Raw genomic sequence first — 7,824 nt, 5'->3', positions numbered from 1 at the left:
TCAGCTTGGTTCTGAATCATCTCCCGATTCTTGACGAACTGCTGAAGCCTCACCTCCGCATCCTTACTCTCTTATCAGCCGCCTCAAATTTAGACGTCATCTCCTTGAGAAGTCTGTCTTTTTCTTCAAGTTCGCACGCAAACTTGGCGGCCATATCCTTCTTCTCCTTGTCGAAGGAAGCTATTTTTTCAGCATCCTCTTCGACTCGGAAGGTAAGCTTACCAACCTCGGCCCCGATCTGCTCAGCGGTAGCTCTAGCCTCGCGACTGTACTTAAGGTACAACTGCTTGACTTCCACAAGCTCGGAGAGGAGCTGCCCAGCCTTCTGGTCCAAGATAGGAATATCACGAGCATAAGCCTCCTGATATCTCCTCAATTGTCTCTCCTCAACCAAGCTACACTCGGAAGCGATCGAGGACCAGAAAACAGCCTGGGAGCAAAAGAAAGATGAGAAAGAGTAGGAGAAACATAAGCCAAAGACACAAATCAAAGAGCAAACCAACACTTACCTCATTCAGGTAGTACTGGGCCATCATAGCCGGATTCCTCTCTTCATCTCCAGGAACCCTCCACTGCGGATTGGCCCGAAGAAGATTCTCCCGAGCAGCTTCGGGACCCACTAAAGATCCCACATGAGCCAGGGGATTCTCTCCCAAAACCGGAGCCCTAGCAAACCGAGCCATCGCCTCCCTTACTTCCTCGGGGATCCGTTTCAGCGGAACATCCGAGCAAGGGTCAGCATGGATCAACCTGTCCAGGGCCGAAGTCGAAGTTAACCCCAAAGTTGAATGACGCCTTTTTCTCGTCAGACCCTGTTCGGGCTACTCCTCTTCAGCAGAGAGAAGATCCTTCTCAGCCTCGGGAATCTCAACATCGGGGCCTGTGAGATCCACCATCTCCTTATCTGGACTTCTTTCTCTTTCGAGAGGAACGTCAGCAGATTCCTTCTTCTCCTCGGCCACGATAGGGACATCCGAGCCAGGAACAGAGTCGTTTTCAATCGCCTCCACCACCTTGGTGATATCCTGGACCTCGATCCCTAAAGCAGTAGACGGCTTCAGCGGAGAAGGGATGGTATCTTCCTCGGCCAGCGGTTGATCCACGGGTGGTAGTTCCGCAACCACCACGCTTTTTAACTTCTGCCCTGGCAAGGGCATGAAGTGAAGAAGGTTCTTAGGAGGAGGCATGTCTTCCGAAGCCGTTTCCTACCAAACAAGCGTTCAAAGATCAGCTTCGGAAAAAAAAAAAAAAAAAAAAAAAAAAAAAAAAAAAAAAACGGACTACAAGAAAGGTCCTAAGTCAGAGCAAATACCTTCTCCGAGGACTGAGAAACCTTCGCCTTCTTCAGATGCGCAGAAGACTTCAGAAGAGTGCTACCCTTCCTTTTTCTTTGATCCTAAGAAAAGGAGACAAAGGATAAGTAAATTCAGAAGAAGATAAAGGAAAATGAAGGAAAAAGGCGAAGTACCCGGTTCCTAGATAAAGAGATATCTATCCGAGCCGGGGATGAAACCGAAGGAACGGCACGCGGCATAGCGTCAGTCCCAGGACCCTAGAAAGATGGTCCAGGACCAAGACGTTAGCCGACGGCCAACCAAAGAGAAAGAAAAGACAAACAAAAACCGAGCCGATAGAAACACTCACCGGATCCGAAGTTGTCCTCAAAACAGGAAGCACGACCTTCACTGGAACAGCTTCGGGAGAGGAGGCAGAATCCCACGGATCAGCTCGAACTTCGGATATCCGAGCAACACCCGAAGGAGAAAACACGTAATCCTTCAGGCGAGGATTACGAGGATTCTCTTTCCCGAACTTGTAATCAGGAGCCGAGTCGTGAATAGTTTTCAGATCCAAAGAAATGCCCAAAATCTCAGGATCAAGGCAGCTAAAGCCGTACTCTGCAAAAACAAAGTACAAAACGAATCAGTAAAACGAAGGAAAAAAGAGGAGGACAAACTCACTGAAACACGGTCCCAGCCGAAAGACACCTACCCCTGTCAAAAATCCTGCTGAGACCGGCGACAGCAAGAATGTCCTCCCGCAAGATGTAGTTAAGGTTCGGGAGCCAGCTAGACGGCAGTTTATAATTATCCTCCCGAGCCAAGAACCACTGGAGGAGATCCACGTAGTGTTGATGGTTCCGATCCGGAGCAGCCACGCCCCCCATGTCAGGATCAGGAGTCACAAACCACTTTGGAGGGCGATAAAAATTGGGGTGCTTCGGATCCGTCGGCACGCGAACAAGCAACCACTCCGTCTTCCATTTATGGTCAGAGCTAAGGTAAGGGTATGCCGTAATATAGTTCGGCTCCCCTCTCCTTCGGGACTTTTTGTTGATGATGGTCCACCAACCATACCCATCACCCTTGGAAGCATGGTTGAAAGACAGATCGTGGAGATCCCGAAAAACGGAGACAGAGCAGGGAAAGTTAACGAAGTCGCACACCCATCTAAATCCGATGATGTGCCTCATAGACTTGGGTGTAAGTTGGGCCAAACTGATGTTGTACGACACCAAGAGCTCGGAAATGAACGGATCCAAGGGAAAGCGGAGACCGTTCTCCAAGTGATGAGTGTACACAGAGATGAACCCCCTCGGTGGATGAGTCACCCGAGGACGCTCCTGATCGGGAAGTTCACACCAGTACCCCAAGGCGTGCTGGATTCCGTATAGCTCCTCGGCCCTCTGATGGTAGTTCCCCAGCTTCGCCTCCACTAACCAGTCACCACTGACCGATTTCTCCAACGGACCATCGATCTTGGTGGTCTCATGCAAGATCGGGGCATACTTGCCCTTCGGATCAGCTTCAGTCCAATGAACTGGAAACTCAGGGTAAGGACGGCGTACACCCGAAGAACCAGCTTTCTTACCAGAAGTAGCGCGTTCAGACACGCCAGACCCGCCAACAGCACCATCTTTGGAAGCGTCCCAACCAGTCGAACGTTTCTCCATCGGCCTCTCCGAAGGCCAACCCCTTGAAGTTTTCTGTACCCTTCCCGAAGGCACATCCTCCCTCTCACTAGAGGAGCCAACGACGAACTTACTTTTGCCCTTATTCTTTGCCATGGTCGCGAATTCTCGGTCTAGGGTTTAGATTGAGGAGTAGAAGAAAGAACGAAGAAGTAAGGAGAATTCAGAAACAAATTACCTTTTTCCGAAGCGGAATTCGCCGACAAAACGAACGACACAAGTTCCCGAAGTCTAAAGCTGGCTGAATTTCGTAGATCTGAAGAAACTCGAAAACTGCGATCACCGGAAAAAGAGAGGAAGTTTGTCTAAAAGAGAGAGAAAGTAAAGTTGAAGGAAGTTTAGCGCCCAGTATTTATAGAAAAGGGAAGCGTATCAACTTCTTTTCAACCCACGATCTCCACGACACAATGCAAATCCCAACACTTGTCATCAATGCAAATCATCCCTTTTCAAAAAAGAGAGGGAACTTTTGGACTTCTGACAACTGGAAACCCACCCATTTAATTCTAAATGGACCGGGTCTGGGGGGCATGTTGTTTGGGCTCCCAATTGATTCTCAATTGGGCCACTAAGTCTAAAGCCCAATGGCTCTAAACAACAGCATCAAACCTACCAATGGCTAGTCAGCCATCCATTAAGGCCCAAGGCCCAATAGCAATAAATGACCTATGGGCATTTATTATGCAAACACTATAAATAGGCCGCCAAGGCTCACACCTCAAGGTACGTCCAATTTATCGCCTTAAGACTACTCTTCTAGAGAACTTCTCTCTAGAATCCGAGCATCGTTCTTACTTAGGCATCGGAGGGGCTTTCCTCGGAAACACCCCCGAGGCTAGTGACTTTGCTCTTGTGCAGGTGAGTTCGGACTCAACTCATTCAATCAAGCAAGATCTTCAACACACACGAAAGGGCCTTCATTAGAAGCCCATTGTTTCCATCTTTACAACACCGGAACACCTAGTACCACCATTGTATTACTACATTAATTTTTTTTTTTTGAAAAATAAATTGACTATTTGTAACGCGCCTTATTAAGGAAAGTTACAAATAATGCCTTTGAAAACCCCTTTTAGAACACTCATACAACAAAATGTTACGACTAAGAAACTTTTTGTAGCGCGCGTGAAACGCCGAGCGGTGTAATTAATGTGTTTTTGCACCGTTTTTGTTGGTTGCGAAAAAAAAGACCATTATTTGTAGCCCTCACAATTGTAGCACTCAAAAACACTGTTAAAAAGCCTTATTTACTCGGGTTACAAATGACATTTTTTTTTCCTACTAGTGTTCTTTGGTATCACCGCTTGAGGTTCTTACTTCGGTAATAACTCAAATAATGGAAGTTAGGCTACACTAATGACGTACAATTGGGAAATAAAGCAGGGCATTGCTACATTAATTGTAGGGTCATCTAGTTTGTTTTACCTCCTTTCAATGCCGGAACTTAATGGTTATTTTGTTCCATCATCATCATACCTAAACACAGAAAGACTCACATTCAAATTATACAAAAACAATGTTTGTTTGTTTATTTGAATGAAATTGTCATTTTAAGGGAGAGTCATAAATGCTTGATTAAAATAAACAACTCTTTAACAATAAAAAATAACTAGGTTCAAATCAATCTCTTGATTTGAGTTCCACTAATCTTTGACATTGTTGCTTAGACCATATCAACAAAGTAACATTCTTAAACTCCATTTTGATGGACTTTTGAAAGTTGGGTGATTTCTAGATCATGAACACAAGCTAGTCTTACTTGTTGAAAGTAAAAAAATGAACTATTATTAGAACACACCTAGACAATAGAGTTCAAATCTAAAGAAAGATTTTTCACCAGGGTTTGAGTGCATAAGCCGGTAAAAGCAGAGGATCAACATAACAACAACACTCACAAAACTAGCAACGATAACAATTGGAGCAGCAGTGAGCAACCACAAATGCAGCGGCATCAGTGGCCCACGCCAGCCATGGCTCCATTGTGCAGAGGATTGAAGTAGGGAAAGCAGAGGAGAGCAAGGGAAGCATCACGTCTTCACAACCAAGACGCTTAGCAATCCGTCGACAACCAAGACGACGAGAGGTTGAGCGTCGCATCACCGCAATGAGAGGAGAGAGAAACCCAATTAAGAGAAAGTTAGGTTTTTCTTAAATTTGGGGGTTTTTAATAAAATTCAACTTAATCAAATAGAAGGAACTGGATAATTTACCAATGAAAACATTTGATGAAGGAATCACGACCACTGTCGTCGGTGGTGGGGTAGCAATAGAGCTCACCATGCATGCAACGTAGAGGGAGGAGAGGAAGTGAGCGTCGTAGACAACCACCTCGACAGCACCGGCGAGGAGGGGAGGTAGCGGGTTTGACGGTGCGATGGTGATTGGTGTTAAGGAACAAGAGGAGATAGTGACGGCTGAGGAGGAGAGTGAGAGGCGTGAGTGAGTGAGGGAATGAAGAGAGGAGTGAGTTCTAAGAGTTTCTAGAATGAGTTTTGGAATTCAAACTAGTTAGTGGCCGGGCGTTGCCCCGAATTTTATTGTTTTTGTTATTTGGTTTTAGTCCGGTTGTTGATTGTTTTCTTTGCAAACCTTTATGTATTTTTCTATTTAATTTGTTGCCAATATTACAAAATATCCTCCAAATATATGAAGGTTTCCAGAATAGTTCCTAAGATCAAATACTTTATTTTGCAAGTCTTACTTGATTGGTACTACGTATAAAACATTGTTTTTTCTAATTCACTTATAAACATAAGAAATTTCTTAAAGCGTCAATTATTATAAATTAAATATATTTTTAGAAAAACACACCATTGATTATCTAAAAAAATAGTACAACAATTAACTTTTTTTACGTATGATCTGATTAATTAAAAAAGATTACGTAATTTTTTTATAATAGGTTATTATTCAAATATATATTGGGCATTAAAGTTTTAATACTTATAAGAATGACTTTTGTCTTTTTCATTACTTTAGAGTCACACGTTATATCATTGTATAGATGGTTAGAACTTTACATTATGAATTATGAATTAGAGGTCATGGGTTCGAACATTGATAATAACATTTTTGGTGATAATAAATTTGAGTAATGAAACGCGCGCATGACATGACACATCATTATTTCCCTTGCCAAATCACAGTGACACATGACAACGTGACATTTCTTGCATTGGAGATTTAATAATAGTATAGATAGATGGGGTTGATATTGATGACCCATCAAAACATTTGGCAACATTGGAATTTGATGGAAATTCTCATAAGGAAAAGAGAGGAACACCTATCTTAATTAGCAAATTGATTTCTATAATTAAATTTTATATTTGAAGCTTAATATTAACTAATCTTGATCTAATTAAGCCCCTTACACAAATCATTTAGAGATTTATTTATTTAGGAAAAATAAAAATAATTTATTAAAAATAATATATAGTCACTAGTTTGATGGAAATATAATTCTTAGTCTTATACAAACATTTCTTTATTTTCAACAATTTATTTTAGAAACAAAGTCTCAACTCTTTAGACGTTAGATAAAATCTCAATTTTTTTTCTTCGTCTTGTGATAAAACTTGAAAATTCTTTCAAATGCTAATTTTAAGATATAACGATAACAAACTTTTAAATTTCCTTGCTAAGTTGATAACACAAAACCTTAAATCTCGATTTAGTTTTAGAAAGAGAATTTTAAGTGCGATTTTAAGAAGATAATTATTTCTAGCACGAGATCAAAAGTTGTTTAAAATCTGAGCTATTACACTCAATAAAATTATCACTTAAAAAAAACTTACTCCCTCCGTCTCTTTTTGTTTTTTACTTTTGACATTTTTCACGCGTTTTAACGATTAATTAATTTGCATCGAGATTCCTCAATTTTTTTTATTTAAACAAGATAAATTACGTTTATTTATAATGTTTTCACTTTTATCAAAATTCTGATATTGGAAATGAAGAAAATTTAATGTCCCAATGGAAAAGTGTGAGAGATTAAATGATCCAATGAATTTAATTGGTTAAAATAATAATTGGACACAAATTTTGATAGAATACTAAGTCATTTATGTGATAATATAAAAGGAAATGTAAAGAACATTTTGAAATACCCAAAAAGAAAAACGTAAAAAACAAAAAGAGACAGAGGGAGTACTTAACAACCATTATGTAATTGTTCACTCATTAAATGGGCTCAACAATCAGTTAAAACAAATAAATAAAACAAGTGAAAGTAAAACGTAAACGTTGGATGGTAGATGTACATAAAAGTTAGTACTCCGTAGTATGATTAAACTAGTTTTGAAGCCCGTGCGATGCACGGGTTTGTCAATTTTCGTACATCTTTTCAAACTGGAGCATAAATATTTTCTTAAGATCGATTTAAAATATTACACTCATAGAAAAAATGAACTTATAAAATGATTAGTTCATGGGACAACTCCAGTAAGATTATTATTTCAACCAATCAAATTCATTGGGTCATTTAATTTCTCACATTTTTCCATTACGGCATTAAATTTTTCTCATTTCCCAATATCAGAATGTTGATAAAAGTGAAAACATTATAAATAAACGTAATTTATCTCGTTTAAATAAAAAAGTTGAGGAATTTTAGTGCAAATTAATTATTCGTTAAAACGCGTAAAAAATAACAAACATAAAAAAAACAAAAAGAGACGGAGGGAGTACTTTGTAGTTAAGAGTAATAAGAGTAATTACTGATATTCTTCTGATTTATTTGTTACTTCTAAAGTGAGATGTCATTGAAATCCTCTTTATATTAGGCGTCCGCTTAAGCTCACACCTATTTCTTTCCTTGCTTAAAGAGACCTAGGCGAGTCAACACAACCATA

The sequence above is a fragment of the Spinacia oleracea genome, chromosome 3 (assembly GCF_020520425.1).
Source record: "Spinacia oleracea cultivar Varoflay chromosome 3, BTI_SOV_V1, whole genome shotgun sequence".
Classification (NCBI taxonomy): Eukaryota; Viridiplantae; Streptophyta; class Magnoliopsida; order Caryophyllales; family Amaranthaceae; genus Spinacia; species Spinacia oleracea.
The sequence above is the reverse complement of the archived record's forward strand: the minus strand, read 5'-3'. Positions refer to the sequence as shown.